General features: G+C 32.2%; 1 pseudogene across 1 annotated transcript; it reads left to right on the top strand.

The window, feature by feature from the left end:
• The first annotated feature begins 278 nt into the window (after nt 1-278).
• LOC112294810 (beta-1,3-galactosyltransferase 7 pseudogene) lies at nt 279-3,289 on the top strand (annotated as a pseudogene). Its single transcript, XR_012219446.2, has 2 exons — nt 279-1,656; nt 1,926-3,289. The product of XR_012219446.2 is annotated as a beta-1,3-galactosyltransferase 7 pseudogene (transcript).
• Nucleotides 3,290-16,388: the final 13,099 nt, after the last annotated feature.

Raw genomic sequence — 16,388 nt, 5'->3', positions numbered from 1 at the left:
CCCACCTGGACACACACACCTGGGCCCATTTCGAAGTCCAAATTTACACCTAAAAAGGCGCTAAATCCTTCTTAAAACTAAGGAAGCAGTTCTGGCAGTTACCCATGATCGATCTCCAACTGTACAATCCGAGGTTGCCAACTGGACAGCATTCCTCTGAAATCCGCCGAGCTGGCAAGGCCAGGTCACCCGAGCGGCCAGGAATCACGTGAGAGGTGCTTTTGACGGCCTCCAGCTTCGGCCTAACCTCGTCCGTCCCGCACGATCCGAAAGCCTGCGTTTGTGAGTGAGTGAGGCCAGAACGGCAGACTGATTGCTTTGCCTCATCGCGTTGATGAGAAGCGAGCCCCTTGTGCTGTGCACAAAAGCGCGGCGATGCTGCGTGGGGTGGATGTTAAATGGGGTGTGATGTTGGTGGAGGAGGTGGTGATGGAGGTTGTGTCGGAGAGAGTTGTAGGTGGGATTTTGTCAGGATCCGAGGTTGACGCTGAGTGAGATTAGTGGGGTGGGTGAGTGACGAGCCATGCTGTAGAATTCTGCTTTTTTGGGGGGTGAGTTGAGAAGTCAGTGTTGAAGCGTATCGCAGGTTGGATCAGATGGGAGGAGTGTTTTACTATGATCTTAGGGTTGTTCTGTGTTGCAGGGGTTAGTTCACTCTTCATTTTCTGGATTCAGCTCAGTGGAGGTGGTTCTATGGTGTTGGATAGTGTGGGTTCGTAAGAGGAGCGGCTTTTTATGGTGCCTGTGTTTGGGATTGATCAAGTCCCGAGGTTTCATTTCTGTGCACCGTGGTTGGTTTTTTAGCAAATTTAGATCCATGGCATGGCTGACTTGGTTTAGGTGTCGAGGGTACCTTTCACTCATTCCCCATCGCTTAGATTAACGAGGGATTTGGTGCTGGTCTTCGAGCGACATTTTTTTTTTTTTTTTTTTTTTTTTTTTCTTTCTTCAGTGTCTTGTCTAGTAGTCCAGAGCTCAGATCTGAAAGGGAAGGCATGGTTTGCCTGGAGTTTTTTGCCTGACCAAAATCTTCTCTGCTGCCAACCTGCGTGTACAACTCTTAGTGAAATCTTTTGTCACTCCTTCGGACAATGTGGAATGCTTCTTGTGCAATTTCAACAGAGGTTGTTGGGGACATGAATTCAGCTTTCCGGGTGCCCGATTGGTGCATGAGGATCGAGCTATTTCCTCTAAAGGCTGGAAGCGAAGGCGGTATTCATAGTGGCGGAGGAGTTGGAATACACAGCTCATTGCACGGTTTAGGTGTGTATTAGGTAGCACGAATCGACGATTAAACTACTGATCCAGGGCATCCTCAGCTGCTATTGCTCCCCCACATACTCTTATTGTAAGTGCCACACATTGTTTCGTGTTTTTGACAATCATGCTGTAATGTGTTTGGGCATACTCATGCCTGCGCTCATTTGGTAAGCGATGTCTTTTCCCGAACTCCTTACGTTACTGCGGTTTTTAGTTTCTTTATTTTTTGGACGAATGGTATGCTGAATGCGTGTCAGGGAGTTGAAATGCTCAGGTTCTTTTTATTAATTTTGACTGACTGTTTTTTCCTGTAAGTATTATCACATAACAGATTTGATGTAGGACTTTTCGCACAAAGTAACATCCATAGAGATATATTACAATTCATTCCACAATGTGAGAAGCTGTATTATTATTATTATTATTATTACAATTCATTTCACAATGAGAGAAGCTGTATTATTATTATTATTATTATTATTATTTATTCTGAAAGAAAACATGCAGAATTAGATCTCCAGCATTTCAGAAAAGTAGATGGCTGATCTAGGTTGTAGGATTATCTCGCTAAGTACCTTTGCTTAATACGGCGTGTACTATCAACCAACAGTTTCGCAAAGGATTGCTCTACTTATGAATCCTGACCAAGGAGGTTCTGTGATCAGGGTTTGAAGGAAGCAGCGATGCGGATTAGGAAGGGTGGAGCATTAGGAAGTAGCAATTTAACATGGAAGGGGGTCCTAGTGCTCTGTGCAGCCAGTTTCTGCGTAGGCTTGCTTTTCACAAATAGAATGTGGACTAGTCCAGATATAAATGAAGCGTTAGGGGTTGAATGTGAGCCGAAGTTGAACAATGAAGCTTTGATTCAGAGGAATATAATTGAAGATGGTGGTGCACAACAAGGGGCTGAGACCAGGAGCAACCCACGCCCTATTTTGACGCAAGAAAGGGTCGTAGACATGCCTGCTGATGGTCGGAAAAAAGCCTTTATTGTGGTGGGAATCAACACGGCATTTAGTAGTAGGAAAAGAAGGGATTCAGTACGAGAAAGCTGGATGCCCCAGGGGGCCAAACTGAAACAACTGGAAAAGGAGAAGGGGATCATCGTTCGTTTCATCATTGGACACAGTGCAACTCCAGGTGGTATCCTCGACAGAGCCATTGAAGCAGAGGATGCTCAGCACAATGATTTCCTCCGGCTTAACCACATTGAAGGATACCATGAATTGTCAATGAAGACAAAGATATACTTCGCTACTGCAGTAAAGAAATGGAACGCAGATTTTTATGTGAAAGTCGATGACGACGTCCACGTAAACCTCGGGGTGCTTGGGACAACGTTGGCCAGACATCGTTCCAAGCCGCGTGTGTACATTGGCTGCATGAAGTCCGGGCCTGTTCTCGCCCAGAAGGGGGTGAAGTATCATGAGCCTGAGTACTGGAAATTTGGTGAAGAAGGGAACAAGTATTTCCGGCACGCGACAGGGCAGATCTATGCAATCTCCAGGGACTTGGCCAACTACATTTCTGTGAATCAACCACTCCTGCACAAGTTTGCCAATGAGGATGTGTCCCTGGGTGCATGGATCATCGGCTTAGACGTTGATCACATCGATGATCGGAGCATGTGCTGTGGGACTCCTCCCGACTGTGAATGGAAGGCTCAGGCAGGGAACGTCTGTGTGGCTTCCTTTGACTGGACGTGCAGTGGAATTTGCAAGTCCGTGGAGAGGATACAAGAGGTGCATCAAAGATGCGGGGAAGGTGATGGTGCTGTGTGGAGTGCCGTATTTGAGTAGAACTCCTGTATGTGGACCACACCTTCAGTGATTCTTGCAGCACAAGTATGCTCAAGTAAGTCAATAAGCAATTCAGAAATTCGATTTGGATGTTTCTGCTGGCTGTTGGAGGAATTACATTGTGCCGTTTTCGTCCATGTATTCACTATATTGATTGATTGATATACCCAAAGAGTATTATCACTGGCAACCAATCCTTGGTTCCACCTCACGTATCTTTTGCTGATCAATCGTTTTGTGTGTGTTACTAGAATTGCACTCATTTTTGTTCTGAAGTACCAACTGTTCTTTGTCTGGAAGATGCTCTTTTAGGGTGGCGTTGTTTGAGCCATGAGCCCTTTAGTTGTTGATTCATCTTCTTTTAATACAAATAAAATATAAAAACTTGTTCGGGATTTGTTTTGTAAAATTTACAATTTTCGTTTTTTTGTTTTGTTTTATTTTTTTAATCTTTTATTATATTTTATTATATTTTTCTGTTGAGTTTTCATGCGTTTGAATGGTTAAGCAAGTATTACTTTGGATTTTTTTGATGTTTTTTATGGGTTTGAAATATCGATTCAGATTTGAAATAGATTTAAATGAATTTCCATTATTTAGAAATTTCTATTTCATATTTTAAATATATGTTTATGAATTTGCATTCTTGTTTTGAACTGTTGTGTTGTACCATTTTTTAAATATTTAAATTTCATATTTTCAAATTCAGTATTCAAATTTTCATTTAAAAAGTTTTTCTGTTGTCAATCTTATCTTTAAGATATGAAATTTTGTAATGAATCATAATGTTACACTCTTTAAGCAATGTCCATCAGTTTTTGTAGATTTGACATATTAAATACATTTGCTCAAACATATTATTATGATTGAGTAATCATGTGGAGAGTTCAGAGTATACTGAACCTCAATGTCTTAAATTTGATGATGTAATATTAATGATATAATTCAATATGGGAAAAGAACATTTATCTCAACGTTTAATACGGCAGTATTCGTTCCAGCAACTCATGTGTGTTTCACCATTCTCACTCTCAATAAATAAATATATATATATATTTTACACATATCTTAATACCAGAAGTAACTCACTTTGAATATCTATATCAGAAGTGCACACATCATATTTTGTTGGTTAACTATTACTTTGCAATGAATTAAAATAAAATAATTCATTCTTAAGTTAATAGATAATTATTTAAATCTTATGATGAAAATCACCAAGTACAAAATTTAGGAGGTTTGGATGGATCAATAAATAAGTGCAGTGAAAACCATAGGCCTCGACCTTAGGCTCTCAATGATCAATGTAGTGTCCAAAAGCCTATTCTAGATTTAGGCTTGAATCATAAATTTATGGATTCTAGATCAAAAATTTATGACACAATTTATGGATTCTAGATCTAGAATCATAAATCTAGAATCATCTAGAATCATAGAATCATCTAGAATCATAGAATCATAGAATCATAGAATCATCTAGAATCATAGAATCATAGAATCATCTAGAATCATAGAATCATAAATTTAGATCTAGAATCCATAAATTCTAGATGGTGTCCAAAAGCCTATGAGCTAAAAATCCTCTCTATTTACTTAAAGAGGAAAAGTAATTACACAACAAGTTCAAAAGGTAGTAAGCACTAATTATATGATTACTTTAATGGTTAGTCAGTTAATCAAGTGGTTCTAATTTCAACTTTCTAGATACTACCTTCCATGCAATGATCACCATTTGATGTAATTTAAAATAAGTGATAAAAAATAAAATAAGAAAAAAAGAGAATGACATAGAAATAACAAAATGGAAGTAGCCAGATGAAAGAAAAAAGAGAAAAAAAGAAGCTAGATGAAACAATAATTCAACTTTAAATTTGATGTTTTTTTTGCCCAACCTTACTAATTTCCTTTCTCTTACACAATGAACATCTCTAACCAAAAAACAATCCCACTAATAGTCAGCTCGAAGAAGACCAATAAGGATATAAAACAAACAACTTATAAAATAAGTTTATAACTAAAAACACTATAACTCTTTGGTGCCTCAATGGATCACCCTTACCAAGGGCTCAAATCAAAGGTGGAAGAGAGAGATGAAGAACAAGGCTTTGAAAGGGCCTTATATATCCAAGCCTTGAAGCTATTTACAAGCAATTACCTTCCTAATAACTTGCGAGTAACAACTAATTTGGAAACCTTTCCATTAACTAATCTATATAAGTGGTATAATTTGTATGTCACTTTATCTTATTCTAAGTAATTCTAACTACCAACCAATATTTTTAGCACCATTAGTTATTATCTCCCATGATTTCTAACAAATATCATTTGTAGAAAAAATTAATAGTTGGCATCCATTTACTACAAGATAATGATAAATCACCATAGATATCAATCAATGGATAGGTTTTAGTTCGTAATAACTTATTTAATCAAAACTTATATAAAACAACTTATTAAATTTTGAGAGGAATTTGCTAGGAGCTGACTTAATTTGTTGTCATGGGAGTGTTAGTTACAAGATAGAATAGCTCTCTATCTTCTTCCTTCACTATCATTTATGGCTTCAAGAAAAAAATAACTCTCTATCTTCTTCCTTCACCATCTCTTGTGGCTTCAAGAATAGAGTAATTCTTCATCTTCTTCCTTCATCATCTTTTGTAGCTTCAAGAATGGAATAACTTTTCATCTTTTTTTCATCATATTCCTAGTACAACTAACTCTACCTTTCCTAATAACCTCTATTTTTTCATAATTAACAAACAATTAATATTATCTCTTATTAAAACACCAAAAATTAATTAAATAAAATTTTGATGATTAATTTATGGCTTACACTTTCTTTACATTATATCAAAGGCTTAAAAAAGAGATGTTGAGACTTTACATATCTCTTGAGAAAATTAGTCATGGAATAAGAAAGATAGACTTGGTTATAAATTCTAAAAACAAAATTTCTTATCCTATTATATCAGATTAGTCCATTATACCATAACTACGTCAATGTAACAATTGACAACCACTTCAAAATACAAGTTGACTTTAGCATTCTTGTCAGTCTAAATAGATTCCTTCTTACCCAATATCACAAATAATATAAAATATATAAATACTTTGAGGATAAAAAAAAAAAAAAAAAAAAAAAAATCATAGATTATGGATTGTTCTGTGTCATGCAAGCACCATGTTCAACATCTTCAAGCAGTTACTGATACCAAAACTTCAATTCATATGCATATTAATCATTTTATGATGGTGAAGCTCCAACAAGAGATAAGAAATTTATTGTAGCCATGAAGCTTGCAATACCAATTTAATCTGCTTTGCCACATTTTGATTCCAACTAACTACTTGGACTTAAAGTTTAGATATGATAGCACAAATTGTAAAATTCATTGCATATCTATATCTTGGCTTACTCAAATGAAGATTCTAAGATTTGTAAATGCCAAATATTATATGTTTAATTCAATAAGGTCTTTCACAAACTTGAGATTAAGTTATAAAGCAACCTAAGGTACTATTTAAGGTAATAAAAAATAATTTATTTTATTTTCACAGCTATAAAATATTTGTATGAAAACCTTTTGCTATGAGAATTGCTATGACCTAAGAGATTCTTTAATTTTATTATGATACCACTAAGCCACTTTAAATTATGGCTTTTTGGCAAAAAATCCTAATTTTCTTAGAATCAAATTTTGAAAGATGTCCTAAAATAAGGCCTCAATACTCTTCTTCTACATAATTGAAAAGACCCCTCATGACACAATTTACAATCATATTAGTCATGTTGAGATATGCACATCAAATTTATAATAGTAAAGGAGCTATAGACTCCTTAGAAATCCTCTATAGGAACAAAGTTTAGTCTTGTATCAAATCTACAAGATGAAAACGCGATTCAAGTCATTTCACCATATTGCTTGTTATATGAGAAAATCAGTTGTAAAGAGGTCAATTTCACATGGAATAAGCAGAAGCATATAGTGAATGTGAAAACTTTTACAATTCTATTATGTACTAATAATATCACAACATACATGAAGTTATAGCATATTAAGGCATGAATAAAGTACAATGCCTTTTTTGATGCCTTGAAAAAGTAATTTTTTGATTAAGTGAATTTCAAAAACACCCTCACAATTCTAAATGATACCAAGAAGGTATCTATGTTTATAATTCATTGGAACATTATAGACTTGATTATTTATGAGATATTATTTAATGCCAATGATAAGAAATTTGCAATGACATGTGAATAAATATTGTTGATTTTCAAGTTGTTTAAAGATGCAAATAAGGACTAGATTGAACTCAATAGAAAGAATGATTTAAATTGTGAAGTCTATAAGGTAGAGATTAAATCTTTATATCTACTGCGTCTTGTATGAAGTTTTCTTCCAAATGATGGTACATCTTGTGGATTTTAATAAGACAGTATCAAATATGACATATTTCAATGGGTATAGTAAAGATTGTGCAACTTCATTTTTGAGAGTGATTTGTTCTATAAACCTATAGAAAATCATGGAATTCTTCTACATCCAATAGGCATTTTTGCTCACATTTCATATTGGCTCAAAACAAGGCACTTCATACGTTGAATTTCAAGTTTGATTCAAACATCAAGTCAAGTTATACAATCTCCACCTTCTATCATGGATATATATACTTATTTTAGTAATTATCTATATGTTTAGATAGAAGTAGATAAAAATAAATAAAAATAGATTAATTTTATAATATCTTTTAAAAAATATTTCTAAAAGCTTCATAGATATAATTTTGAATTTATACTTGTTTATAGTTAACTTTTAGATTAGAAACTTGGTTAACAAGTCAACAATGTATTACGTATGTGGATAGCTTGTGAAATAAGCTAATTATATTGTGCAAACATAAAAAACTTGCCTTACAAGTTAAAACATATGGCTTGCAAAGTCAACACATGTTAGAGGTCTTATAGAATGTTGCCACATAGCTCATAGGTGGATAATATATATAGAGGTAAGAATGAAGCCTTCTTCACTTTTATCAATTCTTTTCTTATTATAATTTAGATTCAAGAGTCTTTAATATTTTTATCTATTGGTAATAGCCATTCTATTTTTTTTTAATATATATATATTTTTTTACTTCTATTTTATCACATTTCTTCAAAAAAAAAGTCTCATTTGATTATTTTCTTTCATCAAATTTTTGTCTTTGACAGATTGATAAGAGTACACTTACAATATGAAAGTTTTTTTTTTTTTTTAATTAAGAATAGATTATTTCTTTTTATTGATAGGACATAAGCATATTAGAAGTTATAAATTACTCTCTTCTAAATTGATATTATTCTTATTATTTTATTTATTCTCAAGTCCTTACTTCTATTCGTTATGAGTAATATTAGATTATTTTTTAAGTATGATCATAGTAGAGCTTGTTGAAATGAAAAGTACAATGGTAAAAATGTGAGAACAATAGAGAAAATTAATGCTTGCAATGCATCAATTCAATTTACCATTATAAGGAGCAATAAGAATCGCAGGGAGCAAAGATATAGAGATGATTGGAGCTATTTCAACAATTGCACCAAATCATGTCCCTTCTCTTATAGTGGGACATCCGTTCAATGTTAGAAAACCAAGGATTGCATTGCTCAAGAAGTTTGATGGTGCAAGATCTAATTTTTAAGGATTTATTAATCAAGTATAACTTGTCATTGAACCTCAACTCCAAAGCTATCTAATTCCAATACTGGAAGTTCTATTGCAAGTTCAATTTATTGATATACTTCTTTCAAGTTCAACATTATCATGATTTTTTTTTCTTGAATGACTAGATCCAATATTGAATAAATTTTGGGCTTTTTTAATAGAATTTTGATCCATGTATGGAGAATATGATGCAATTTATATTATAATTAATAAGATCCATATTTTATAATAAAGCAATTAATAAGTAATATTATATGCCTCATAGTTTTGATAACTTACAATTGATATCAAGTGGGATGATGTTGCTTTTGTTAGCCAATTTCACTACGGATTATAATATGAAAAAAAAAATTGATGCTTACTTTACTTGATCCTTAAATATTGAGTTAAATAATTGATTTTATTGTGAAGTGTAACATTTGATTTTTTAAATTTCAATGTGAAAGTCACACAAGTGCACCTCAACATTAATATAATTTAGTGACAATATCCACATCTCTTCAATACATATATTTAGAAGTAGAAGATATGCAAATTGATGTGGTATGTTTAAAACCTCTCATTGAGTAAGAAAAAATTTGTTGTCATCAGAAATGATTGTGCTTATATTGTGGAAAATTTAAGTATACTACTCAATACTATCTAAAGAAATGATGCAACCATAAAATGAGAAGTAAAATTGTCAAAGAAGATAGTATGCTAGAAAACAAGTTTGATCAGCTATAATAGGAATCATGTGATTGGAATCTTATACAATACATACTGAAGGTCCTATCTTCTTATCAAAATCCTCTTATTATTTTACAATAAATTATTTCAGGACCTAAACATCACAAAGCATCTACCTTGTTAGATTCAAGAATGATGGACTTATAATGGATCCTAAGAAAGTTCAAGCTATTATAGATTGAAAGATCCCAAAAACGGTGTCGTAATGTGTAAAGTCTTGTTTGAGAATGCTCCGAGCACCTGGCTGTAGAAAGAAGAATAGAAATTGTAATAACAAAATCCTAATTATAATAGAATACTAACAATGCTCTAATTAGACTATAATAATGGTAAACCAACGTAATCAAATTCAAAACAACTCAAAAAAAATTCAAACAAATAATAAAATTCTTAAAGAAATATTAGAATGATCACAAATATTACTTAAATATATGTCAATTCAACCTTAATTTAATTCTAGTTAAAATCCTATTGAATTTCACTCAAACTTTAGACCAAATCTAATTAAATCTTAAACCCTAATAAATCCTAAACCCTAAGTCAAATCCTAAACAAACCTTAAATTAAACCCTATTTCAAATCCTAAATCAACCCTAAATCCTAATCCAAATCTTAAATCCTAAACCAAACCTTAAATCAAATCCTAATCCAAATCCTAAATCAAACCCTAACCAAATCCTAAATCCTAATCCAAATCCTAATCCAAATCCTAAATCAAATCCTAATCAAATCCTAAATCCTAATCCAAACCCTAATCCAATCCTAAATCCTAACCAAATCCTAAATCCTAATCCTAATCCAAATCCTAAATCAAACCCTAACCAAACTCTAATCCAAACCCTAAATCAAACCCTAACCAAACTCTAAATCCTAATCCAAACCCTAATCCAAACCCTAAATCGAATCCTAGCCAAACCATAATCCAAATCCTAGTAATTCCTATGACAGATTTAAACCTCAATATCTAATGAATAAACCATTGATCTCAATTCAAAATTTGCATACTTCTTAAAAATCAAGTTTAAAACAAGTAAAAAATTTTTTGAAAAGGATCGGAGTTACGAAATTGACGAAAACCTCAAAAATGTGTTTGGGTGTTAGCCGGCCTCCTTCTCCAATCTTGATGCCAACCTTCTAGAGCCAATTTCTCTTCTTTGCGCTGTTCGATTGGTTTCAAATTTTTCATGGATATAGAAAAACAAGTCTAATACCCTCTCACATAATTTTTACTCCAATCTAACTAGTAGATTGCATGAAATCTTAAAAACTCTCACTGGACCTAAAATTCTACTTTTTGAGTCCTTGACCCGCTTAAACCTCAATATCGCTCACTTCAACCGTTAGATCGAGCTCAAATTCACAACATGTATTTAACACAACTATAATCATAAATCCAAAAAATTTCACCCGTAGATCTGCAACAAAACTCTCGAAATCACTCAAAAAATAAACCCTATTTTATTTCATAAAACCCAAGTCATCCGAAACAAACCTCTACTTTGCAAAGCTCTTACAAAGTCATATCAACTTTAAATCACCCAAAATCAATGCCTATAGAAACCTTATCCAATATTCTATCAAATGCCACTCTTTGATCTACCACAGAGTCCCGGAGTCGTCATCGAGACTCGGTTTTGTGCCTCAGGGTCTGATTTCGACCCTGGTTCATAACCGGTCCTCTCCGGGTATCAACTTTCGTCTTCTTGAGGTAATTTTTACTAATTTGCACTCCTAACTCCTCCCTACATATGTCTATATCCTTTATTTTTCTAATATACCTTGTTTTGCCTTATTTATGGTCTTACAAAGAAAATAGAAGCATAATTTGTAAAAAGGCAGTATTAGCATCTTTAATTTTTCTACCCTTTTATTAACATCTATTTTTCCAAGATAATTTGCTACAATATTTTTGAAGTGAGATCCTCAAAACATGATATATTTCTTCACCCTTTCACCTACTAGTCATATTACATCACAACAACGGTAAGAGATATCCAATATTTTTTGGGATTTACCAACTACTATCGGATCTTCATCAAAACTTCTCTCAAGTTGCAGCTCTACTTACACGTTTGACTTGTAAAGATAAACTTCAATAGAATCAAGAAGTCGAAGTAGCATTTGAAGCTTTGAAAATAGCCTTTATTTCTACACCAATCTTATATCACATCAATTTTTTTAAGCCATTTTTTATAGTAACAAATGCATCAGACTTTACTTTAAGTGCTCTATTGTCACAAATGGAAACAAATGATAAACTTCACATAGTAGCTTTTCATTCCAAAAAATTTTGAACAGTCAAGATTAACTACAAGATGCACGACAAAGAACTTCTTATAATTGTGGATTTGTTTGAAGAATAGCACCATTATCTAGAAGGTTCTCATAATCCAGTCACCATATATATGGATCACAAGAACCTTGAATATTTTATGTCAGCACATGTTTTGAATCGTCGCCATGTCCATTGAAATATGTCTTTGTCAAGATTCGAATTTAAGATCACTTATTGATCGAGAAAACAACAAGTTTTGTCAGATACACTCTCTAGACGATCTTACCTTGCACTAAAAGAAGGAGATGCTCCTTTTACTCAACAACGGACAATTCTCTTGAACCTAGAGTATCTTCATCTTTGAGCAATGAAATCAACACTAATTATTTATTCAACTTTCATTAAGCAAATTTAGTGAAGTATGTCTTCTGATCCTTTTATTTGTGATATTAAAGGAAACCCTTCAAAGTCTCATGATACTTCCAAGTTTGAGCTCAAAAATAATCTACTATATTTTGAGGGACGCCTATATGTTTCAAGAGATGAAGCTCGATTACGTGTTCTTTAAGCTCCTCATGACTTTTCAATAGTAGGACATTTTGGATATAATAAAACTTTAGAACTAATATCCAAGGATTTTTGGTGGCTCCAAAAGTATAAAGCAGTCAAAGATTTTGTACAATCTTGTGATGTTTGCTCAAAATCAAAAACTCCTCATCATCAATCTTATGGACTTCTTTAGCAATTATCCATTCCAAAACAACCATGGTCTTCTGTTTCTATGGATTTCATCATGGATCTTTCAATCTCAGACTCTTATAACTTTATATTTGTGATAGTAGATTGTTTTACTAAGATGGCACATTTTGTACGATGTACAAAATCTATCACAGGTAAAGAAACAGTTAAGCTCTTTCTTGATAATATCTATCGTTATCATAGATTATCCAAGGATATTATATCAAATAGGGGAACTCAGTTTGTATCAAGATTTTGGCGGACTCTTTTTTAGATTCTAAAAGTGGATATAAAACTATCTTTGACATTCCATCCTCAAATTCATGAACAAACAGAGTGTGCTAATCAATTTTTAGAACAGTATTTAAGATGTATCATCAACTATCAACAAGATAATTGGACAACTCTTTTGTCATTGGCAGAGTTTGCTTATAATAACACAGTACATTCTTTTATAAAAAAAATACCTTTCTTTGCCAATTATGGTTATTATGTGTAATTTGATACTTTTGACTTTTCAAAAGCTGATAATCCTGTGGCAGAAGATTTGGCAAATCATTTGTCAAAGCTACATGCAACAATGAAGGCACAGTTAAAAGAAGCTCAAGAACAACAAAATTTTAATGCGGATGTCTATCAAAAGGAACAAAAACCATTCCACATGGGTGACAAGATATGGTTACTTTGTCGCAATATCAAGATCACTTGTCCTTGTGATAAATTGGACTATCAAAGGCTTGGATCATTTTTTATTTTTACACAAATCAATCCAATTGCATATCATTTACATCCATTGAAGTCAATGAAAATCCATCCAATATTATACATATCTCTTCTAAAATCATATAAGATAATAGACATATCAAGAAGAAGATAAGTTCCACCTCTTTCTATAAAAATAGACAATAATGAAGAGTTCAAAGTGGAAGAAGACTTAAATTCAAGGCGGTACCAAAATAAATTAGAGTACCTTGTCCATTGACACGGATATGATATTAGTGAACGTACATGGGAGCTAGTAAAAAATCTTATAAATGCAGCAAAGGTGGTGGAGGCTTTTCATTGATGACATCCATCAAAATCAAGATGAAAACCTTCCTTATAAAAGAAACAAGATCTAAGCAAGATAACATTCTACTTTTAATCCTTATTTGTAGCTTCTTTAAAGTTGTGATGCTGAAGAGATGGAGAACCAACAACTAGCAGATTTGACTTAAGAGCCTTTGTTTGTTGACCTGCTGGATGAGACATTATAATTATTATAACCTTTAAGACGACGCAATCGAGATGAAGATCCTCAAGAACGACATATTCTTCCTCGAATAGATGGCGAGATACAATGCGTTTGGTATCATGACTTTAGAAGGGACTCTCGATGTTTGGTGATCTTACTAGAGGTAAAAACAATTCATGACTATGTTTCAAATGTTTTATTTGAAGGAAGTTATGAAGGCCTCAACAACCATCAAATAACTAGATGGTCTTCTTGCCATTTATGAAATACTATCGATGGTTGAGAGGCCTTATTAATCATCTTCAAAGAGAACAAGGATCAAAGTATATGACAAATATAATTTACTGCATCTTAGACTTCTTCGACATGTGATCACTGTTCCTTGTGGAACTCGTCTCTAGAAGGGGGAGTAATGTCATGGACATATATTTTCTGTAATTCTTACCTATGTGATATGAATAGGTAGAAGTAGATAAAAGTAGATTAATTTCATAATATCTTCTAGAAAAGCTTCTTAGAAGTTTCATAGATGTTGTTTTGACTTTACATGTGCTTATACTTAATTGATAGGTTAGAAACTTGGTCAACCAGTTAACCACGTGCTACACATGTTGGTAGCTTGCGGAACAAGCTAACTATGTGGTGCTCACATATAAAACTTGCCTTGCGAGTTAAGATACGTATTGTGCAAAGTCAACATGTTTTTGGAGGTCCAATAGAACGTCGCCATGTAGCTCCTAGGTAGATAGTATATATAGAGGCAAGAGTGAAGCCTTCTTCACTCTTATCAACTTCTTTCTTGCTTCTAGTCTAGTTTTAAGGGTCTCTAGTTTTCTTTTGGTAATAGCCATTCCAATTTCTTTCTTAATATACATATTTAGTTATTTCTATTTTTTTTTATCTTTCTTTGAAAAAAGTCTCCTTTTTTTATTTGTTTTTATCAAGTAGCTTTGTAATTTTTAATATCATTAGATCTTTTTTTAATCTATTCACTTTAAATTTATCATTGCTAAAAAAATATAATCCTAAAATAGATTAGATTTCTTATAGTCTTAACTTCTTTGAAAGTATAATTAAGATTGTACTTAATCAAGTAGAGAGTCATAAGTCTAGTACAACTAAATCTATATTTATAGGTACAAGAGTTTTTTTGCATGCTACAAAAGAAGGATTAACTTATGTCATTTATGTCGCACATATTTTTAATGGTGGAAAGACTTCAAGTAGCATTCAAATTTAATATTAAGATTTTTAAGATATATTTGAAAAAAATAATATATATATATATATATATATATATATATATATATATATATATATATATATATATTCTTTTAAAACATTGTCTCTATGATTACTCAATTGATTTTTTAGAAGGCACTCAATTGCCGTTTAGACCAATATACAATTTATCAAAAAAATGAGTTGACTGAACTCAAGGAGTATATCAAAGAAAATCTAACCAAAAATTTCATATGCCATTCCAAATCTCTAGTAAGAATATTAATTTTATTTGTAAAGAAAAAAGATAGAACATTGCAAATGTGTGTTAATTATTTAGAACTTCATAAAATCACCATCAAGAATAGGTACATACTACCTTTGATATCTCGACTTTTTGATTAATTGAATCAAGATAAGATCTATATAAAAATAGATCTACAAAGAACATAGAATCTAGTATGCATCAAAGAAAGAGATGAATAGAAGACTACATTTTGAATTAGGTATGGATATTTTGAATATAATGTCATGTATTTTGGATTTACAAATGCACAAATAGATTTCCAATATTTAATGAATAATATCTTTTAAGAGTTTTTAGATGACTTTATTATTTGTTATGTAGATAATATCTTAATTTATTTTAAGAATACGGAAGAATATGTACTTTATGTTTTTTATATATTACAAAAATTAAGAAATTTTGATTTCTTGCTAAGATAGTAAAGTATATATTTTATACTACTTAAGTCAATTTTTTAGGATATATCATTTTAAAAGATGGACTTGTGATGGATCTTAAGAAAGTTCAAACTATTATGGATTAAAAGATCTCAAAAATGGTAAGAGATGTCCAATGCTTTTTGAGATTTGTTAATTACTAACAAATCTTCAACAAGGACTTCTCTCAAGTTGTAACTCCACTTACACGTTTGACTTATAAAAAAAAACTTCAATAGAATCAAGAAGCAAAAGCAGCATTTGAAGCTTTAAAAAAATCTTTATTTCTATACCAATCTTATATTGCATCAACTTCTCTAAGCCATTCTTTATTTAAAAAAAAAAAAAAAAAAAAAAAAAAAAAAATGCATTAGACTTTACTTTATGTGTTATATTGTCACAAATAGGAACATATGATAAACTTCACCTAGTAGCTTTTCATATAAGAAAATTTTCAGTAGTCAAGTTCAACTACAAGAGTTACAAAAAAGAACTTCTTACAATTGTGGATTCATTTGAAAAATGGCACCATTATATAAAAGGCTCTTCTAATCTATTCACTATTTATAAGAACTATAAGAATCTTAAATATTTTATGTCAATACACGTTTTGAATTATTACTAAGCCTATTGAAACATACATTCCTAGAAAAGAAGATAATATCAAGGATATATATATTTATTCTATTAATTATCTATCTAAT

Source organism: Physcomitrium patens, chromosome 17 (genome assembly GCF_059467195.1).
Source record: "Physcomitrium patens ecotype Gransden chromosome 17, ASM5946719v1, whole genome shotgun sequence".
Classification (NCBI taxonomy): domain Eukaryota; kingdom Viridiplantae; phylum Streptophyta; class Bryopsida; order Funariales; family Funariaceae; genus Physcomitrium; species Physcomitrium patens.
This window is presented reverse-complemented; position numbering and strand designations above follow the sequence as displayed.